Genomic DNA, 23,485 nt, shown 5'->3' on the forward strand with positions numbered 1-23,485 from the left:
TTAATGAAATTCTGTCAAGGCAAACAAAACACGGGTACTCAAATTCGTTCACACGCGTTCGTGGATGCTTTATCCTGTAACCAGGGTATCATGCCAGAAAATATCAAATATCATATCACGCCTACAAGAATTTGTAAACTCCGCGAAACTCCGATGACGAAACGGTTGAAAATAGATTTTCATACCGCATTTTCTTTTTTGGGATTATAAATAATTACGAAAACTAGCGTGTTGTAGTTTTCACCGCGAAAATTGAAACATTTTAATACAGATTAGTAAGAGTGTAGTTTTGCTGGGTATGAAAATCCAAAAAGAATGATTTAGTCATCTCCGACAAGATGCAATAGTTGTTACACTCTTGTAGAAAGATTACTCATAGTTTAGGTAATATAATTTAGATATAAATATAGTAAGACCAATTGATATTTATATTGATAAGAAATGTGGAACAAAGTAAGTGATCTAATGGAATCTGTTACAATTATTATTAAAACATCCTTTATTGCTAATTGAACTTCCTTTTACATCCTTGCATATGTTAAGTTCTTGATAATTCCCGTATTATCATACACTTTGAATCAGTATTAAGCTAACTTGACCTAAAAACGAGGCACACTGAAATGTAACCTATGATTTGCATTCACAATTGTATCAACTAACAATAAACATATTGTTGAAAGCAATTTTCGTGTAAAATTGTCTTTTTACAGCCTGATGATGGTAGGCTGTAGCTCTACCGAAACGTCGTTTCAATAAATGACTTCTACAAAAATGACCCAATTCGACGAATTATCCAGATTAGTTAAATCAGCAAAGGCCACGAATTTCTACATACAAAGGATTCGTCCTGAATTGAAATTCGCGAAGCCTTCGGACTGATGCACGTTACTCGATCATTTCTAGAATTCTGAACAAGAAATGGACTCGGAGAGAACTGTACCGTACCTCAATTCGACACGAGCTCGGTGTACATCGATCCGTGTCCAACGTCACAAAGGGTCTCTCCTTATCGCTTCGAATTTGACGCAGTGACTGATGTGTGCATGTGCAAGTGATTCCGTAACGGTCGGTGATTAAACGAGGGGTTAGCAGGGTGGATTCCGATCCTTTGATCTTTCCCGCAGGGTGGAGTTTCCGTGGGAAATTTTATCCCGGACGGTAAGAGGCTACAGTTGTTGATGAAAAAATATTAGCGGATAAAACGGAGGCCGTTAAGCTCGTGGCGAGCGCCTGTTCGCGTGCTCAATTTTCCGAGGAGATAATGCCTCGGAGATACCGGAAAACGGTAGGCGAAGGCTGACGAAGAGGTTTGGGAAGGACGAAGATAAAGGGATGCCGGAGCTTTTAAGGCGACCCTTTTCCCAGCCGCCCGGGCTATTCGGGAGGAAATTTAGACGCACGCGGAACTCTATCCGCAAATACGTTCACCCTCTAACGTCTTAAGCTCCTGGCTTCAACATCTTTTCTTCGACAAACTTCTCGCCTTAACTTTCAACGCTCTCGCCGATCCACTCGATATCTTTGAAATAACCGCGGCTTATGTGCACTAACTCACAAATTTAGCACATCCTACGTAAGATATCAATTGAATTTGTACCTTCCTACGCTTTGCGAAGACTCTACCGTAAGAAGCATGCCGATACTTTAACGGTATTGGAATTCATTGTGGTACGATGCTACCGTTGTTCCATTATTGAGGAAAGTACTTTTGAAATTTAGCATGGAATCGGATCTCGCCTTTTACACATTTTCTTATACGCAATCAGAAGGATGTGTGGGAAAGGCTTGTTCATTCGTTTGTGGTTTGTAAATTAGTTTTGTGTTAATTTAGAGTTGTTTGTAAATTGTTTGATTGATAGGAAATAAGTTCAAGATTGATAAACATTTGTTGTGAAAAGGGAGTAGAAGACATTCGGAAAAAGATATCGGAGAAATTGAGACGTTTTGTGAATAATAAATAAAGTTATTTACGAATTTCATATCGCTGGTATCATTAAGTGCACTGGAAAAGTTTGTTTGAATTCATTATTCGGTTTGAGTCGTTCCACCTCTGTTGTAAAAGTTCATCAGAGAGATTCTGGCAATTTTAGTTTATCTAAAAGGAAAATTCTTCCAGAGAACTAAAGACCAGGATTTAACCAGCTAAGGATTTCAGAAATTTACAAAACTTAAAAGGAAACATCTTAAACAAATCACCAATTTATCTTGAAATAAATTGATAAGACTTCTCGTAACGATCCGAATAAATAAATAACCGTAATAAAATAAAATGGAAGATAGAAATTCGGGAGACTACACCTTCCCATCACAAAGATAGACACTCAAAGTTGTAATTCGCAACAAAATTTGGCAAGCAGAGAAAGAGTATAGAATGTTAGAAGTCCGGACAGTTGGATCATTCTTTACAGTTTCACAGATACAAACGATCGATATACCGTTCCAGTCTTATCTTCACCCCACCAGTTTGTAAAACACATTGAAATAAAAGTTTCTCAAACGAGATCTTCCAGCTTGGCATAAAAATAAACCTCAACGAACGGAGAGAACAAACCTGCGTATAATCGATTGAGAGAGCGACTCTGAACATTCGTACAAGATGCAAGTGACTTTGAACTGAAATCATTCAAAGTCTGCGTTCTATGATATCCGAGTCTCTCGAGACGCCCGAATAGTCAAAATGCTTCGTTATTCCGGAATACTTTCGTCTTCTTTTTTTTTTTTCTTTTTTTTTACGGCTTTTTCTAGATTGCTCGACAACGCCGCTTCATCCAACGCTTTCGTTTTTCACTCCCGTCGCGTGGATCACGATTTTACGACCCTGGAATGTACCTTCGTAGAGCCCTCGGAAAATGGCCTATAGCAAACGACGAACTCCGCGAACTCGAGCTCTCAATTTTCAGGTTGAAAAAATCGTTGGCCTGACGAAAAACAAGCCACGCTATTATGGCAGAAGATTTTTAGGCACTCGGTACGCTCGACGGGAAATTGCGCACCCTAAAAATTTCACGCCGCGGGAAAAACGTACGTCGTCAATTTGGAAAATTGGAACTCTACCACCCGCAGAATTCTTTTATCCGCGGTATTTTGCCGACGCAAATGTGAGGAAACAGTTTTTGCGTCTTGGATTTGCAAAAAAAATTCCTGATTCACCAGTGGATTAAAATTATTCTATGAAAAAAAAAAAAAGTATTCGATAATTTTTTACATCTCTTCGATCGCTTCTCGATTAATAAAGTTACCAATTAATTTTCTCTCCCAGATTCTCTCCTACGTTTCAAACTTTCGTGCATACTTGCATACATGTGTGTGATATATAATACATGTATAGAAGGGTAATACGAGCAGCCCGGTATGAGCTTTTAATCGATTCGCGGATACGTATAACCGTGGAATTTAGAACTCGGGGAAACTAATATCGATATCATTAGCCAGGAAGTCGTTTAATCTTACCGCAAAGTTTAATCAGTGAAAACGAGGGTGGGAAATGGGGAAAAATGAATTTGTGCCCCGCGGCAGATCTACCTCGCGACCTTTCAACTAATTGTCGACCTGCTTGTTACGGAACATATTTTATTAAGTTCAGTTTGTTCCGGGTCACGTGAATTTCAGCTTGTTTTATTAAACGTCAAATTTATTCAAGGACAATATACAATGTACACGGTATACATCCGCCACCCCGAATTCCGCGTCTCATACTTCGCAACGTAACGTCAATTTTTTTCATTCGACGCGACAAGAATGAAATACGGTAAAACTGAATCAAACATCCGTCGCGAACGTTGCGCCGTTATTTTCTTTCCCTCTCGATCGTGTAATTAAATTCTTGCCGTAAAAAACGAACATCTTCCATCACTCTCGAAGATGAAGAGCGGACAAAAAATGAATAAAAAATTTAAAAAAAATTGAAAAAAACAAAAAAAAAAATAACTTAAGAAAGCAAAAGGTAAGAGGAAGGCTTGGCGGAATTGTGCAACTATTAAAATCGCGCCAGATGTTGTTTACCGCTGAAGCAGGGTACGCCAGGTGCGAAGAAACAGCTTGTGCTTACTTTCGTGCTGCCTACTTAAGTCTAATTACGTTCAGAAAGAGCTTTGAAATAGAAGCCGTCGGTGCAACGTGGCATATATTGTATATACTCGCCCTGCCCATTCCCAAGTTAGAGAGAGGCTTCGAAAAGTGAAGTTTTCAGCAAAGCGCACGCTAGCAGTTTAATTGCAAACTGCACGTCGACGCTTTCCGCACTGCAGGCAATTAGGTTTAATCAACGATCTATCAGGCAAACGTGTACAGTCTGATGAAAAATTGAATCGCGCAAAAGAAATGTAGAAAGCAGGATGCGAATTTGATACTGAATTTTTCATAGAGTCGAATGATATCTTACTGTTAATCGCTAGGATCCGTGCAGAATAATATACAATAAGAAAAATATTACTTCGGAACGAAAAGTAAGGAACAGTATTTTGTGTTTGAATCCTAACTTCATGGAACGTTGGGTGAAAAGAAAGAAAACAGTTTGCATTGTTACGTGGGGCAGATACGACACGACTATGATCTTTCTCTTTGGTCAATTCTAAATCTCTTACCAAGGTACGTAAGGTTAGCTCACTTCTGATTGAATTTAATTACTCTTAGTTCTTTTCCTGGATCTTGCTCTTATTACGTTACAGTTGTTATTAAAAGTCGAGTCTAGAGTATTCGTTCTGATGATTGACGCGCAAGAAAAAAATTAATGTCTCTGTGGATACGTTCTGAATTTTGTAAGGTCAGTACCTTAACAAGCGTTCACTTTAGTTTTTATATGTTCAATACCTGTTTTAATTCTACCCACTGTTTCGTGACGTAGATACATGAACAAAATATAATGTTCCGAGGAGGGCTCGCAACTTGGGACGAAACGTCGACGCAAATAATTGATTTTTACTTTGACCTGCGCATCCAACAATTCTTCCTACGTTAGAAAACAGGGCTAAGTGTGAGTGAGGTGGAGCAACGGATTGATCTGATCACCGACAAAGTCAGTCAGGGTAAGAATATCCGCCACCCTTGAGCATTGTAGAAAAAGGTTTGTGTCTCGGCTTAATGTCGCTAACGAAAACTGTATCCAGAACCACTAATCCGAGACATTGACGCTAAGATAATATGTATACGTATGTTAGGGTGGCTTATTTTTTAACTTTGTTTTTAAGGTGCGAGTCGAAAAATTTGTGTCAAATATTGAAAACAAAAAAATAAAATTGCAGAGTCGGTTTGCTTCTCACGGGCAATTAATCAGCTCTACGGTATCAGACTCACCCAGGCCTAAACGATGCTGGAAGGCTGGATCGAAATTTCAGTGAAACCATGATGCGAATGCGAGTCACGTTGGCTGGCGAAAGCTGCGGGTAGACGACTGTCCGTCCTCGAACTTGGTGTGCCGATCATTTGTTGATATTGACCAGACCAGAGACGTGACGCTTGGATACAACTGGGACAAAACAAACTTTGTCTCACAATCAGGTACAATAAGTTCCCAATCTATAGTTTTATCTGAGAGTATAACGCGAAACGTGTATCAGTACAGCCATTTCACAGTCTCGTCGGACTCACGAATCGAACTTTTTTGACGTTTCAACGTCGTCGAGTGAGATGAGCTTTTTGGTCCGAGGAAGTAAATAGGAATAATATTTTGGAATAAACAAGAGTTTATTCCTATCCCGTTGTCTTCTTTTTTATTCATTTACGACCGACGTGAGACGCGTAAAATAAAAGGGGAATAAAAGGCAGCGAGGAAAAAACAGCACGATCTTGTATATATATCAGAGAACTTTTGACATTCCTGGTAGATACTAAAATTTTCAATTCCGATGCTCTTGAATTTTCGTGTCGCTAAAATTTAGGACCTGAGATCATAAGAATTTGGTATTTTCGAAATGTTTCTATCAATACCGTAATTTGTATATTTCGAAAACTTTGAGGGTCATGAGAATTTGAATTCTCAGATAAATGTCGACGATTTCTGAGAAATTGGTGGACTCAAAAACGTCCATGCAAAAATACCGAATATTTGTTTAAATTCCAACGAAAAGTGAGTCTGTCCTCTTTGCCGTTCTTGACAGTCACCGCTTTGTAATCTCTGCAATCCAGTACTTCGTTGGTTAAATATTTGCACGCCCACACACATCAGTCTGTTGTCACTCGACCTCCCTGCCGCTTTCATGGTGTTGTTTCGTGCCATAGGCGGCAGCGTGCAGCCGACAGGATCATCAGTTGTGTATATAACAGATATAATCTCGGTTTGCTTAAAGGTGTCAGGTCCGATCCATCCACTTTTCTCCGTGACACGCACATACGAATATCATATCAGAGCTAAAATTAATCAGTAAACAAAAACACACCGTCCATACTTTTTAATCAACAGGCTGCCTGCAGCTTCTCAAGTCAATTTTCAAGTATGATTTAAACTTGATTTAGGTATAGGAATTCGTTCGAATTTTACGGAATAACTAAAAGTCACGTTATAACTGTCAAAAAGCTTGTTGAAGTTCGGTAAGGTAAACTATGAGCTTGTGTAAAGTGATTTAAAGAAACGCGAAGCAGTGATAAACAATTTGAATTGATTTGAGGTTTTTGTAAAGTAACTTGAAACAGTCTCAAACATTTATGAAATCCCCTGAAACAGATTGTCGAAACGCATAATGAGGTGACTCGGAAGCATCCTTGAAGGAAATAATCAAATCCAAATAAATGGTGAACGAGGCAAAAGCACCTTGGACACTTGGGATATGTTCCAGTTCACTAATCTACCACTGTTAAAAATGCACTCATCTTTGCTATCGCGGCATTGTAGCGATTTAAAGTTGATTCTACAAGGATAAGGCTGTAATGTTGCTGCAACGTGAGGAAACGTTTTCGGAAAAGTGTCTGCGGTATAAGAATGAGAGTGATGTTGCGTAGCCAATGCGGTGACTATAACCCTCGGGGGAAATGAAGAGCCAGGGAATTTATATGAAGGGTAGAAATTGCATTTGTAAGATACTTATCGAACAAAGCCGATCGACTTATCAATCGGAAGTTCTCTCGACTATCCGCCAACGACTAGTGCAAGATTTTTTCACTCCGTAAAGGCGATTAACCCCGAGAAAATGTTGATAAATTGCCAATTCTCATGTGTACACCAACATCCACGGATTGATTGGAAGGAATGTTAATTTGCCGAGTGAAATATAGCCTTTCGAGGTAAAATTGAAGATACGTTATTCTGTAAATTTGATTTACTTTTGCAGTCCTTTGATCTTTCGGTCATTCAATTTTTCATCCTTTATTCAACTGTTGGAGTAACGATACGGTTAAGAGGTATGTGAACCCAGACGAGAGTGTGATTGAAACCCATTCTTGTCTAGCAAGTTCCGCCACGAACGACAAAGTTGAATATCAAATCGAATGGTGGGTGTAAAATATCTAAGCACCTTGTAACAAGGTGGTATGTGAAATACAGAGCTTCAAGCTGCAGTAGCGAAACGTAACGACTTTGCCCTGAAGGCAAACTAGAAAACGTTCCATAAAATACCGTCGGGAAATCCTACCCCTGAATGGTTACAGACACCGGGATAAGTGAGAGTCTTTTCGCTTTAAGGATGATCATGCATCCTGCGCCTTGCCGCGAAGCCTTGATATCAACACCTCATATATCATTCAGTTTACACTCTGCGCAGTGCAGCTGACAGGGAGGTTACACTATGTGTACATGTATATTATACTCCTATACATATACGCGGTGTGGCTAATGCCATGCAAATATTCGTGGGTTATTTGCACGCGTGCCGTGTACACAACCTCCACATATATCATACACCTATATAAGTACACACAGTCTGCCTAATTTCCCGCAGTCGCTAACGAGGGTGTCTCTCCTATCTTCTTATCTCAAACCCAGAATCTTCCACCTTCGAAAATTCAACCTCGCAACAGCGATCAAGTAAAATGAGAGACTGGGAAGAGTAAAAGCAATTACGAGCAAAAATCCTGGGACAATTAAGACGGCAATTACCGGTTACACTTGAATCAATTTTCACAGTGAGATATCATCATAGTATACCATTAATTTTTAAGAGTAATCCACAAACCTTGCATCTTCGTTGCAACGGACAATCTGAACACGTTGAAGCAAACGTTTTCAGTCTGGAGTTGGCAACGCATTTATGGTTCGGCTCCGAGTCCACCGTTCATGCGGTTCATACTTTGGTGATGATCGTAAATTCCGAGCTCATTGGGCAATGGTTCAAGGTTCAACGCGTTACAGAGGCACTGCACCAGCACCGAACACACACGACCGCTTTGCTTCAACCGCGTATAACGTAGGTACATCCTACCAACCCTCTATCGATTGACATAAATTACTTCTCAACTATCTCCCAGCCGAAGGTATTCTGTGCAAAATTAGAGACATGTGAAATTCAGAAGGTATGTGAAATCGATGACGGTGCACCGTTATTCACACGGTGTGAAACTCCGAGTTATCTCGCCAGTCGTGATATACGTAACCTCGCGAGTTCTCGACTCTATGCGGTTCCAGCTCGTGAAGGTATAAAATACCGCGAAGTATCGCGAAGTGAAGAAAACCTGCCCCGCCTTCAAAAAATTTCATATTTGGTGACGACCGAAATCGGAATAAGAATTCAAAATCGACATCTCCCAACGCTGGTTAGCTTACTTCGTGACGTTTTGATCACGTATAAAACTTTTCATGGATACTAAACAATGTTCAGGGTTTCACTCGAGTGACATTTCAAACACGTAAACAGGCATTCAACACTTTTGCAGATTTTAATGAGCTGTATGATCACCGTGATAAAATACGAAAATTGTGTTGCGGGTTTGTAAACATCACTTTTGCGTTCCCTCGTCATTCGATCAAGATCAAGATCGTCACATGTGAGCTGCTTGGTTAGCCCATCGAGGCCTGAATCTTCACCCGGATTCTGATATCATTCACTGAATAAAATTTCGCAATGAATGTTACATCGGCCGGAAGATCCTCGAGACATCGGATCGGAAATCACACGACAACTCTGCGGTTTGCAGTCACGTGACGAACTGAACAATTCAAGCGGTGGTCACCGAAGCGTCGATTGCCGGTTGATACAATTTGTCGAGTCGTCGATGACCTCGGCGTTAAACCAATGCCAACGTGTGTTTCCTGTTTTTCAGTGTTTGCTACACTCGTCATGTGCAGAACGGTAGTTGATTGAGTTTAGGCACTTGGTAGTGATTCGGGTATTGATAACGCTCGTTGATACAGTGAGTATAATGTACCCGTGACCTGAGTTTAGGTCAACGCTTACCGGACACACGATGCTTTACTTTTGTCTGTATATGTTCGTGATAAATAGGCCGCTGTGAATTATGCGTAAGCATATTAGCGGCGATCCTGTTTCCGCATCATTGTCTACGAATATTCATGCACGTTGTGTCATAGCGGTACGCGTAAACGGCAATTGTTATGCAATCGATTTTGGTCAAATATATGGTCAGAGCAACGTTGGTCGACGGTGATAACTTCTTTTTACACTTTTTGCACCGTTTCTTTATCGATTCTATGTCTTTGGCATATCTTGGACGTAAACGAAACCGGCTCAAAATCAATCCTGAAGATTTTTAGTTACTACATCACGTACGGTTTGTTAAATAAATGGTAAACGTGTGTTTTATTAGTGACTTGAAATTTGACTTGGGGTTAAACAAGAGAAAGAAAATATACATATGGAATGCAAAAATTCACATCCTGTATCTGTTTGAATTATTCTGAAAGTCCGATTGCGAAATTCTTGAAATTAACGTTAAAAATATCTAGATCTTAACCAACGAGATTTTTCAGAGTAAATTCTGATTAAGTTTCGGTTTAAAATCACGTCATTAGTACGTTTCTGTGTACCTACACATTATTCGATGAGAAAAGTTTTAACGAATCGTGACAGCAAAATTTAACTATCGAATAAAGATAAGAGTACGCAAATAAGTCCTCGGCCGTTCGTAATTAGGGTGAAATGAACGAGTCGTTAAAAAGCTTTCGGAAAGAATAAATAAAGAGAAAGAAGTAAGAGAGAAAAAAAAAAGTTTCCGTTGAATCGAGATGAAAATCTCCAGCATCCAAATTACAAACTCAGGGTGATCTTAACCCCTGGCAGGCGAACAGCTGCCAATCAGCAGTAAGCTTACCAAAAGTTTGAGAAATAATTCGGAAATCAAATCAACCCTTCGAACAAAAAAGTTTCACGGGGCTCAGGCTGCTTCATTCACGCTCCGCAGGCGTAAGGCAGGTAACAACTTTTTTGGTTTTCCCAATTTCCCCTTCTTTCTTTCTTTCCTCCACTTCCCTCAACCCTTCATCCAATATTGAATCCATTGACTCTGGAACACAGCTTCTGAAAAACTTTGGCGACGCTCTTAGTATAGGAATGTTTCATCCGAAGACGATAATTGATTCTGGTTATTTAATCCGTGGTTAAACACACTCATCTTCGACACCCGCAGATTGGTTTCATCAAGTGACAAGTTGCTGGCTATAAATTTAGATCGCAATTTTACCGGGACATCCGGATTTATTTACTCCCGCTGCGGTGCATTTTTAATTCACTTTCATCCGCAGATTTACAGCACAGATCTATATCGCATCTGCCCGTATATCCACTTGACAATATTCATCCGTTAATTGAATTTCACTGTATCTACCCTGCAGCTGCAGCGTCCGTCTAGATTCTATTTAGACTGATTGCTACAAGGAGTTTTTATCATCATGAAACTCGGTACACAGGTCTGACAGATATAAAGGATAGAGAAAACGTCGTTCCAATTCCACGGAGCAATTACATCTGTGATCATTGACAGTATGCTGATTTTTGTTTTCTGTTTTTTTTTTCACTCTTTATCCGTACAATATCGTTTTGTACCTCGGGATGTTTTGCTTTCTCTGAAGATAAAGCGTGATTCGATCTTATGAATTCAGTAACAATTCCTTGTGAGATTTCGACTAGTCATGGGGGGGAAAAAATAAGACAAGTTAGTTAAAATACCTGCACGGTGCTTTCACGGTATTAGAAAACTTTGCCGAAGCAACGTCGAAACGCGGAAGTTGGTTTCTATTATTCTTACGACTTCCTGTCGCCCTTCACCGCCCCCAGGAATAATATATGAGTGTATACTGACGTCGTCCGCTACCGGAATTTGAAATTGATTTGCCAGCAACGCGGTGATAAAAATGATATAGGTATAATGTCGTCGTGGACCAGCATCCTGTTAGGCCCTGGAGTAGAAAATAAAACAACGAAGAAAGAAAGAGGGAAATTGAGGTAAAAACGAAACTCGGATAATAAAAATAATAAATCCCTCACCTCCCACAATATTCCGGCACGAATAATTTGAGGACGATGTAGGGATGATCCTGCAGGTTACTGCATCTTATCTCGTTAAGCACTTGTCAACTTGAACCGACAGCCACGCAGCCACAGCTTCCGGTGAAGCAGGGTGATTAATTAAACCACGGAATGAGGAATAGCTGTCATCAAGGGAATTTCCGGTCAAGTAGCAAAGCTGCTTAATGGATTATAACAAATTTCGTATCCGCCTTTTTACCCGGAACTCGAGTTTCGCAACCATTTGGAAACTTCATTTGGTCGGGTTTCAGGAATTCTCAAAATACGTTTTTGTACTTGGGTGATATTCGAAATAGTAAAATTTCACGCATTTCATTCACGTGACTTTGAAATTTGAAGCACGTTAATGCGTGCTAGTTACGATATAATGATACCATCAAATTTTCAAAGTCTTCCGTATTCCCTTAGAAAACCTTTGACTAATATTTCAGACCTTGGCAGTCTTGGAATTTGATAAGATTGTGATGCCTTCAAAGAATCTCAGGTGATTTTGGAAACGTTGAAAAAATGGTCATCAAGAAATTACACTGTTCGCGATTCTGTGAGCTTTTTCAAAAATATTCAAAATCCTTTTGAAATTTAGTCGGAATCTCAATAACGAAGATTATTATTAGAGAATTTCAAGAGAGTACGAAGCAAATTTGTTCGAGGACTTGAAAAATTTTTGTAAGCATACTCTTCAACGCTGTTGAAAAACGTTTGCTGAATCCTCTGCATGAGAATCCTTAAGGGTGTTTCGACTTTGGTTACGTTACTTTTGTGTTTCTAAATGCTTATCGGTAAAACCATTAACAGGGGTATCCCGCGAAAGTGTTTGAGGGCAAACGTACACTATACACACAGGCACACGCAGTCGTGTGTTTCGATATTATCAAAACCACGACTCTACCGCGATAAGGGATAAAGGAGGTTTGTTTGGGCCAAGGGTCACATAAACTTCCAATTCTAATCCTTCGAAAATTCTCATCCCATAAAATAGCTATCGTTTTATTCCAACTAAAATAGAAATTAACGATATCATTATAATCCCAGACAATTGATCAAATTTTTTCATCGAAGTTGGAACTTGGACTATTTAAAATAATTCGTGAAACAAAAATCAATAATATTCAACACAAGTATAACTTACTGAAAAACATAAACAGGTTTCTTCGAATATTTGGAAAAATCATGTACAGCGCATGAAGAATAACATTGTAAATTTACATAGATCTGTAGAACTGTAGAAAAAAAAAAACTAGTTCAATACGGGATGACTTTTTTTTTTATAACGGACAGTTGAAATGAAACCATTTAGCTGAATTGACTTTTTTACGGTTCCTCGAATGAAAATTTTCCTCGCCTCTCCCCCTGATTATCATAATTTAACCTAACCATTCTGAAAAAAACCTCTTGGATTTTATTCTGTCTAAAAATCGTCGCTGAGTTTCACTCTTTGACTTTCTACGAAGAAAAAAAACATCGTGCTCGGTGGAATAAAATGAAAAATACTACTAGTGCAATAAAATTGATGCATCGCTGCTTTGATGTTGATAAACTTTAATGAGGGTTGGAATTTCAGCGCAAACGCCGTTCTTCTGTTAATAAATAATATCCGGAGAGCCCATGCTCCAAATTTAATAACATGGAATGAAAATGATTCTCGAAAATACAGAGTGACAAACTTGGTAATTGCCGTGGACAAGCCACCTCGCTAAATCTTGTCGTTGAACAAAAAGCCTGGCCAAAAATTGTCAGGCATAAAACTTTGCTGAATTCATGAGCGTTTTCCCCATTCGCATGCTTATGTTTGGCAACTGAAAGAGGACAGTCGCTGTATAGCTTTCGGAATAAGAACGAAAGCTTGGGTCGAAAGGTCAGGCCACTCTCGGCCAGTGATTACTTCTCCTGAATAGAGGGTTGATATTTCACGTGGGTACATGAACTCGACTTAACCGGTCTGTTCACGGCCCTTCATCATGTATCAATTAATCAAACTGAGGACAGATTGATAACCCTGCCAGCTACGCATCCTCCGGAGAGCGTTTGATGAATTGTTTAATTCTACCGGATGGCGACGGAAACTTCCGGCTGGAATATTAATCGCAGTCAAGAAAAGGAACGGAATAAATAAGGGATCGGGATTCGATTAGGCCGGTCGGAATTTCCACGGTTTGAAAAATGGGCATAAGCGATGAAGGGAGAAAAAAAATTATTATACTCGATTGACTGAAAATGACAATGAAGGATGCGGATATCGAAATTCATTGGAATAAGGAATATTGGAAAATGTACGGTAGGCACAAAGCTTCGTCTAGTATGTATATTCGAGGGTGGGATGATATCTCGAACGTTCTAAAAAAGGGTTTGTATCTTGGCTACGTGAAGTGTCGGTAACGGAATCTGTACCCAGAACCTACTGTATATAGCAAGTTCATCGACATATCTCCTTTGTATGTCTACTACCATACAATTTTCACTATCTCTGTCACTTATCTTCTGCTAACACTAGCATCTAAACTTACTTTACACAGCCAGTTCTGAATACAGATTCCGTTACCGACACTTCATTTAGCGAAGACACGAATCCCTTTCTAGAATATTCGAGATATCCCCCCACTCTCGTAATACTTACGGTATAATTCGCGTAAATTTTGCATCCTTCGAAAAAGTAAATTTCTGATACATAATCATTCGATTATTATTCTTTCATAGTTTTTCTGTTTTTAATACGAAGTGCTTTCTTTTTGAAATTCGCCTTTTCACGTCATATTTATTATCGTGAGCATCGATGAAGAAACTGCGCTCGAAGTTTCTCGAACATTCTCACTGAACAGTGTCGGCAAATGTGTGATACAAAATTACAAAATATAACACACGCAGTGAAGCGTCGGACACGACTCGTGTACGTAAAAACTCAGGCAAAACTCGATGCAGAGGCAACGAGAAAGTTTTAACGTGAAATTATTATTATGAAGTTTTAAACTAGCTTGTTAAAAACTGTCCTTTTTGCAACCTAATACATTATCAACCTTGCAGGAGTAGGTTTATCACAAAGAGTAGTAATCATTTCGAAAGGTCGTTTCTACATCATTTCCCAGATCAAGTTGACTGAAATTTTTTCCCCTTCACTTGATCATATTTCTTATCAATTCTTATTCATTTGTATCATAATTGAGTGAATACATATCTGACTAATACCCAAGGGGATGCAATCCTCTTTGTCCATCCGTAAGGAATAACCATCCGATCGATTGGTAAAAAAATATAATTATTTTCGCAAACGAAACATCAATTCCATTTACTCCCTAAGTATACAAAACCATGATTGCGAAGCAATTATTTTCGCAATTTATTCATGTACAAAATGTAAAATTTATTCAGAAATAATTAAGGATTTACACGACTAGAAGAATCTTATTCCTTTTAGGATTCAATCTTAATTTTTTTTTTCTAAAAAAAAAAATTGGAAACTACTTGTTTTTACGCCCAGGAAATTTTTTCTTCGACTTTCGGGATTCTTTGATCCGCATACAACGAATAATGCAAAAAATATCGCCCTTGCAAAGATTCTCGAATCTTTGAACGAAATTGTTTTCTGCAAAGCAAGAAGATAAAAAAATAAGTAAATTCAATGTTGTAATTATCTGACGATGATAGTGGAGTGAAAAATTGCGAAACCAAATAAACAGCAAAACACGATTTTGCTGTTCGGCCAAATTATTTTTCCAGGTGAAAACGACGGGCTATTTTCGCTGGACGGATCTTTTTCTCCTGGAAAACGAATCCTCGTCCCATTTCGTGTTCGCGTGTTCGCATTTTCGTTTTCGTCCGCGGTTTCGCCATCCCGACGGGCTTCATGGGGAACATAGAGATAGATGCTAGTGGTGGTATGGATTTTCCGAACCGCCAGAAAGATAAGAGAATCGAAAGCCGGCAATGTCGCAGCCGTTTCGACTGACAGGCGTAGTGGTCCAAGCCCAGCTGCAATACCATTTTTTCAATTCAACACGAATCTTTGGATTCCCAGCAATCGTTCGATTTGAAATTTTTGATAGTTTGTCTTTAAAATCGGTTAAGGATTTACAGAAAAAAAATAGGAATCGGTGAAAGCTTGAAGAAAATCGTAGTAGAATGACGATAAAAAAAAATGAAAATACATAGATGAGACAGTTTTTCAGACACGATAGATTAAATTAACAATCCTCACATTATATTTCTATATATTAAACGTGTAACGATTCATTATTTCGTCAATTACTAAACTTCGTATTTACTCCATCGACTTAGTGATACGTGCTCCGAAAACTTTCTGGTTGAAGAAAAAAAATAAAAAAAATAACAAACTGCATTCAAGATACCGTGATGAATTTAATATAATAAAATAATGAAGTGAAAACTTTCTCATTCCTCGTCAGAGATCTTTTTCTTCTTGACTATAATCTAGCGTCAGAATAACGACCCACTGAATAAAAATTGTGTCTGAAAGTAGAGAAATTTATATAAAGCACGATGCCCTCGGGTTAAAAAATTCATGAGGATATCACGAGCTTAGATAAGCCAGCTATTACTCTTTCGTTCGTTATCGTAAGAATTAGTGAAGAGAAAAGGAGGAGAGAAAAGAAGTGTTGATGTTCAAAAAGAGGAGACGGACTCCTTGGCTTGCAGAATTGGCAAAGTGGCGGGTACCGAGAGGGGCAGGTATTCTTTACAATTTACGAGATGAAAAGCTCATTTCAAACTTGAGGAAAATTTTAGTATACATATGCATACATATATATATATGTGTGTGCGTGTGTGTGTGTGTGTGTATACGTTGTATACATTCTTCTTGTGAAAAGTTCTCCAAGCGTGAGGTCACAGGGCACGGTTAGGGTTAGGTGTCTACTTTATATTCAAAAATATACCCCTGATACTAAACACTCTTTCATCCCTTGTCTTCCTCAATGTCTGCTGCAGAAACGTAACCCTCTGAAAAATTTGCCGACAAACTTGGCACAACTAGAAAAAATTTTCTTTCACCATTCCGTCGCTGAGAAATCATTTGAAGAATTTTTTGTCAAGCAAAATACATCATCGTATCGAAGAAAAAAATTTTAAACTTATTAAAATTGTTAGCAATCAAAGTCGTTCAAAATCATGCGAAATATTTTGCGGGTCTACAAGACTTTTAAAATAATCTTGATCGCGGATACCATAAATGATTTTAATACCTTCGACAGTTTTAAACAAGTGATATTATCGGCGGCAACCGAGCAAAGAGAGGTTTGAAGAAACGGGTATATTAGAGAAGAATTTCAAACCAGATGGCATAGCGAAAGAGTAGAGGACATCCATCACAGGCGTGCTTCATCATCTTGCTGAGAGTGACGCGAGCCAAAACGTGATGCAAATAAGATTGGAGAACTTTACTTGTTCAACACTATAAATATATGCGATGTTCAGAGGCGGAGTTTTATAAGGCAGATATTTTCCCTGCGGCAAGGAGATGCAAGGAAATGAAATTCCCAGGATGCGGAACGCGCGTGGCCGTAATAGTGCAAAGGTCGATTCGTGTGAGATTTCAAATCGGTCAAAGTACCAAACATATCACGGCGCAGACATCTTCGTGATGAAAAAATTTAATTATAACAATGCTGATATGAACCAGCAGAGGTATTCGGAAGTATGTGTTTCCAGCGTTACAAAATTTTTATTAATTTCGTCTCGAGTGCCACGAAGACTAGTGAAAAATTACCGGACAGACCAAAACAAGTATGATAGAAAAAAAAACTTATGGTCGGGGCGCGTTTTTATTTTTCTCACTAGCTTAATTCTCTTTGATCACTTGTGTAATTTTAAGCTTAAAAGGGGAATGCGAATTGGACATAGGTGTGTGGAAATGAAGTAATTTCATTTTATCTAAAGGTTGGAAAAAGCGGTGGAACATCTCGTCACGGACCTTTAGAATAAAAAAAAAAAATTAGAAATACCGTTACAGATAAAAATCAACGAATGTTACGTATAGAAACGGGGTTGCGAAAATGATCGGTCTTCCTAAACCATTTCAATCCTGCAACAGCGTTCAATGACAGATGGAAAAGATACGCATCTCAGGCATCTGCGAATTCATGATGATCCATCACAGAACTTGAAGTAGAAATTTGCGAGAATTACTGTGAATCCCTGAAGGTGAACCTATCTACCACGGCGGCCCATGAAAGAGTCGCATGATAGTGAAAATATCGTTCCATAATTCACAAAAAACGAATGTCGATCAGCCTAGTAAAATCTACTCCCGGTTTACTCGTTCTGTAATACAAAATTTGATCAGAACCATGAAATTTTTCAAAAATTTACCGTCAGCACTAATACTATACCCATAACCGTTCCACCTTGGTACATCAGTTTGAAATCCATTCAGCAGCGTTACTCGAATCAGGGTATTTTCGACGCTTTACTTCCCATTGATCAATACCAATCCCGAGTTGGTGATGAAACATTTCATACGCGTCCAACGGACGTTAAAGGAGACCGTTCATCGTTCAAATTCCAAATTGCAGAGGATAGCATCATTCCTCTTGCTAGTTTCTCCATAAACATATCCTCGGAAACCTTCCCGGTTACGTTTACGGCCAAATGACGTCCCAGAGTTGGCGCAGTGTTGCATTGATCCGAAAATTCGACGCTTAGCTGTATCCGTCAGTCAAGATAGTCTCTCGATTCGTTTCATTTCGTAGAAAGCTGAGCACCGGAGCGAAAGGTGATAATCGACATCAATCATTGCACACCGTTCAATAACTGCAATAATAATCTACGAACAGTAAAAACTCTATCGCAAAATTTATCCCAGTCATGATTCCTCGAGTTTCAGAGTATAGATTTTACATTAAAATCCTACGTGGGTATCAAGACGAAAATTTTCCCTCCGAGAATTGTATTGTATCAAAGGACGCGTTGAACCCAAACATCGGCCTGACCAATCGCTAATCGTTACGGTACCGAGCCTCGAGAGCCGGGCAAATTACGGTGAGCCCACACAAAGTCAAATCCGAGGGTGGAAGGTACAGTCAAAGTCGTATCTAAGGTGAGGGGGGGTTGGCAAACCGGGGGAATCGCCCAGGGCGGCAAAAAGGAAGAAAGCGAGTTGGCCGAATGCGAACACATTTGACCAAGATATTTTACTTGACGATAGCATGTAAGAAAAATTTTTTTTCTCAACATATTCGCTTCACATATTCCTGGAGGTTCTTTCATGAAATTGTTCATCTTTCATCATTGATGACTGAACAGTGTTGAGAAAACGAGTTCTCTTGGGATGAATAATGTGTCGTTTGCTTATCAACCCCTGACAGATTTTGACAGAATTTTTGTGTAGCTTGATTTTTTATTCGAATAAATCACATTGAAGAGAATTTTTTTTTTTCTCTCTCCTCATAAGTCGTGCAGTTTTTCCAAACATATTTTTATGGAAATGATGGAAGATTTCACGTATTTTATTCGTTTCTGAATCGTCACGCAGTGAATGTTCATTTCCAAATGTACGATTTCTATCCGTTAACCCTCGGAGTGTACAACTATTTTTTCGATCATGTGAGATCCAGTGTTTTTTTTTCACGGTCTACCATTTCAGAACTACATACTCGTCCCATCAACGTGAAAAAATTCTTCGATATTCCTCAAATATTGTAAAATCAATCCGCCGTAGTTCAAATGTCTTTTCGGAAATATTAAATGATGGAAAAATATTCCTGCAAAATTGTCGTTTCTATGAAAAAAGGAAATTATCTGAAACAATGGTAGTTTTTTAAATTTTTCACACCTTGCGTGAAAATTTGAAAAAAATCTGCGTAAAATAGCGATAAAGTCGAAACTTGAGAACAAGATCCGACACATCCTGTGTGTTCTCCGAAGTTGAAGGATACTATAATTCACAAACGAGGAATTACAGAAATCGATTTTCACCGAGTAATTCGATTTTTCTCATTCGCAATATTACAAATCATTTTTCGCCAGATATTCTTGCCATTTTTCATTTGTCTTTCTTATTCGAGCCTTCGCCACCTGAGTATTTACCGCAGCATCTACGGTCCATGGAATATTTCAGATTATTTAATCTACGATATTTCTTTCTCATGTATATGCTTACATACTAAAAATAAATATCATATGAGATTTTAAATATTTGCCGTTCGTGAAACAATCAATTCCAGTACTACTGTCGCAACGTCTGCTTTTCTGAAGTACCCGAATGAATTTCCAGATCTTAACAGAGAAAATCGAGTTGGCAAATGGAATAAATTGGTATAAGAGGGAGGCAGTCTTAGGTCTTGCCCCCCCTTTAAAACATCCTAGATCCGGCGCTGGGATACAAGTCAGGGGTATGAGACTCTGCGCCAAAACCAAGCTGACATTGATTTTCCACCGCAGAGGATATCGGCCAGTAAACTACGAGGCAAATCAGAATTCAAACACCAACGTCAACACGAACTCCAAGTCTACAACGGACCGTGGCCTTCCAGAGAACTATGGAGGCTAAAGATAACGAGAATTATCTCATATGGGGTTTCAACTGAAGACGCTTCCACCAAAAAACGATGGATAGTGATTCAACATGTCACCAGAATGGCTCCAATAGCAATCAAGGTTCAATCTGATTGGCGCTTTCCTTTAAATATGAAACCTTTGCTACAGCAACGCCATCTTAATTGTACTCGGGTGCGGGTAAAAAATCAGAAAAACTAAAAATCAGAATGGTCAGAATTCCGAACATAAATATATCGAAAAGTCGCAATCACGAAAGAACGACGTGGTGAATCTTCATTAAGCCAGAAATAATGGAAATAGAATATAAAAGTATCGAAATTTGAAGTCATACAATTTAGAATACACAACTGGTGAAAATTCCGAAAGACCATTGGCAGAATGAGGCAAACAAAAACAAATAACCTTCGGATGGATCGTAAAGTAGAATTTTCAGCTATTCGAATTCACAAGTGCGAAGGATCAAGAATCAGAACGGTTAGAACTCGAAGTAGTAATCTCATAGAAGGCTTGGAATACAGAATTGCAGCATGTCGGAATCGTCGGAATGAAGAATCGCAATATATCGGAAGAGTCGATAACTCATATCGTATTGGAAGCCAAGAAATATAAGTTTACGATATCAAGAGTCGTATTCAATCTTTTAATGAGACAAAAATATTGCAGATGAAAAGATACGCCCGATGCAACTAAGAATTTCTTTGATTCTGTATACAAAACATTTTGCAAGTCAAAATAGATTAGTCGGTTACTTTCGGAATACCGATCTTTCCGAATTCTACGATTCTGAATAATGACCCTTCTACGTTCCGGATATCTGTTTTCCGCCGTTTCTGGATGATCAAGTTCCAACTTTTATTTTTATAATATTTGGACATTTGAGAATACGAGAATACGAAGCTTTCTACAAATTCGTTCTCTGGAACATTGACTCTATACATTATTAAATTCTGCATCTCTGAATTCTCGGATTAACGTTTTTCGAAGTAAGTGAGTTCGAATAATAATAAAAACTCTACTAAATACATTTTAAGTAAACTGCAGCTTTTTATCGGGTACCATTTGGGACTTAAAATTTCTGACAGTATCTGTTCTGTCATACTTGTTATTCGAGTTTATTAAATTCGGAATCCTGGCCATTTTGACTTTCGGTTTTTCTGATTTCTTACCCCCACCCCTCAACCAAACTACCAGAACTTTATCCTGAGGGTGCATTTCGTGGTCTGACCCACAGGGCTGAAGGGAGAACTCTCATCGGATTTCCACAAACTTTTCCCCAGTTGTTATTAGATGCGGTAAGCAGAGCTGAGGACCGTCAGTAAACTCGTCTGCAGCAGCTCTCATCGAGTAACTCAAAACATGCACCATAGAACTGGTTCTTCGGGTAACGCTCTGCAGACTCGCAAATTAATTACGAGATTATGTAGGAGGTGAACAGTTGTAATATGGGATATGGAGAGGTTGGCTTCTATGGTACTTTGAATGGTGGAATGGTGAGTCTGCTTGACACCCGGCGAAGTATTAATACGAGAAGAGGAATCAGAGAAGCGGAAATTTTGGTAATTGACTACGTTTCTGGCGAGCCCTTTGCACGAAGTTATCCAGTTTACAACTTCCTGAAAATGTGTCACGGCATAACGAGGTGGATTCTTGATCTCTAGTCGGATTGTTTCAGTGAACACGTTAACTTCGACTTCATCATTTCTTCGAATTAACACTGCGTTCAGTTTAATTCCTCTGTATCTCTCATTTCCTGGCACTGAAATATGGGATATTCAAGAGCACCGGATGATCCCTGCAACACTTCCGGAAAGAGAATTGAAGTTCGTGCAGCTTGACTATCCACCTGGATTAATCTGTAGGTCAGATTGATGTGGTCTACCTTTAAGTCCAGAGTCAAGATTTGCTCAAGACAATGCACACAAGTTATACGACTGAGCTTTGTAACGATCGTAAAATCCCACGAAGTCATTCCGTTTAACACCATGAATAGGCAGTGGTAGTTTCGTTACGTAATTATTTCACGTAACAAAGGGAATTGGAATGAAATCCTCGAGTCCATTTTGTGTGAAATAAACTAATTTTTACAAAATAGTCAGTGATCTGAGTCAATTGTACGGTATGTAGCTGGATATAGATTTTTGCAATTTTATCATTTTTCAATGGTTCCAGCTGTTGCATCGTTTTGATATTTAAGGGTGGACTGAATTTTAATTGATGAATGAAATTGGTCAAATTATGAAAGCTGTGAGCGACGAAAAGACGTGAAAGATAGGTACTGGAAAGCCTGTACGGTATGTCAGACAAGTGGAGAAGAGACAAGGGCGCTTTGCGTCAGTTATAGTTGGAAAATTTAATCAACTCTCGTGAGTCGTAAACTGACAAGCTCAAAGGAAGGAAGTATTTTATTTAGCGACGATAATAATAACAATCCCGTAATATCGTCGCTCGCACTTTGAATGAAACGTTTATACCTAGTCAAGCTGCTACTGAATTTAACTACCGAGAATCGCAACGCATAAAATACCATAGTTGACGATTAAAAATAATTAAAACATTTAGACACAGAATCGTACGATAGGTCTGAAGTGCTGATTAACAATACTTAACAATAAGGGACGCTACGTAAAACCTGCTTTAATTTTAAGCTTGTGCGACACGCAGGATTGTAAGTTTTTTGATACATGTATAGATTTTCGTAATTAGGATATTTGACATTCAAACCATGCAGCAGGTTAATCTAATTGATTGCAATTTATTACAATCAAAATTCATAGCCATTTATTCTTGCTCGATAATTGACGTGTCAATTCGCATGACAGCAAAATCGAGCTCAATTTGTTCACACACTGTGCGTCAAGTAATTCGGTAAAATTTGAACCAGGTCATGTCAACTGTGACAGACGGCTGAATGCAAACCTCGAGGCAGTGCATATTCAATATTTCGATTCCAAACGAGAAACCAAGCAGAACGCAACCCATGAAGTCGATTTTTTACTGACCGCTTCACCAGTGATCACGCAAACGTGGAGAAGATAGGCGAAATCCGTTGTTGAATAACCGTAACCACCAAATTCCATGGTCTGTGCTTCCGTTCATTGGACTGACACAAACTTCAAATTCTACTAGAGAATAAAAACTGTTCGAAACGTGCAAAACGATAGTAACTCGGGAACATTAGCAAGGAACCCTGGATACGTTGACCACTCCAATTTCGATCGAGTTCACATAAATTGCAGTGTCATGTTTCGTTATCGAATAGAAACATTCCAGCGTTGGTTTCGTTCAAATCCATCAAGCGCATCAAGAAATCATGCCGTTTAGTGCCCAGCTTTCGGAGTTGTTCTCACCTCTCTAAAACGTTTATTAAAAAATATGAACGAGATGAAAATGGGGGGTCGACCAACCTACGGTTCCTCGTGAGTCAACGATTCCTTTCAAACATTAGCGCAACAGGAGGTAAGCTGTACCAGCCAAGCGGAAGTAACCCTGATAGTAACGCGAAGGGAGAACAGGGTCAATCCGGAACTTTGGAGGATGCGAGTTGACTGGAACAGGGGTTGCACTTCCCTTGG

At 39.0% G+C, this 23,485-nt stretch overlaps 1 protein-coding gene across 3 annotated transcripts in view; it reads right to left on the minus strand.

The window, feature by feature from the left end:
* LOC124177435 (octopamine receptor beta-2R) overlaps nt 1-23,485 on the minus strand; it is a 159,919-nt gene that overhangs the window by 102,221 nt on the left and 34,213 nt on the right. For 2 of the 3 annotated variants that reach the window (XM_046559777.1, XM_046559775.1), the window contains exon 2: nt 5,293-5,464. The exons of the other annotated variant lie outside the window; for it this stretch is intronic. The gene's annotated coding sequence lies outside the window, so the exon portion shown is untranslated. The remainder of the gene's footprint in view (nt 1-5,292; nt 5,465-23,485) is intronic. 3 annotated transcript variants of the gene reach the window in all.

Source organism: Neodiprion fabricii, chromosome 3 (assembly GCF_021155785.1).
Source record: "Neodiprion fabricii isolate iyNeoFabr1 chromosome 3, iyNeoFabr1.1, whole genome shotgun sequence".
Classification (NCBI taxonomy): Eukaryota; Metazoa; Arthropoda; class Insecta; order Hymenoptera; family Diprionidae; genus Neodiprion; species Neodiprion fabricii.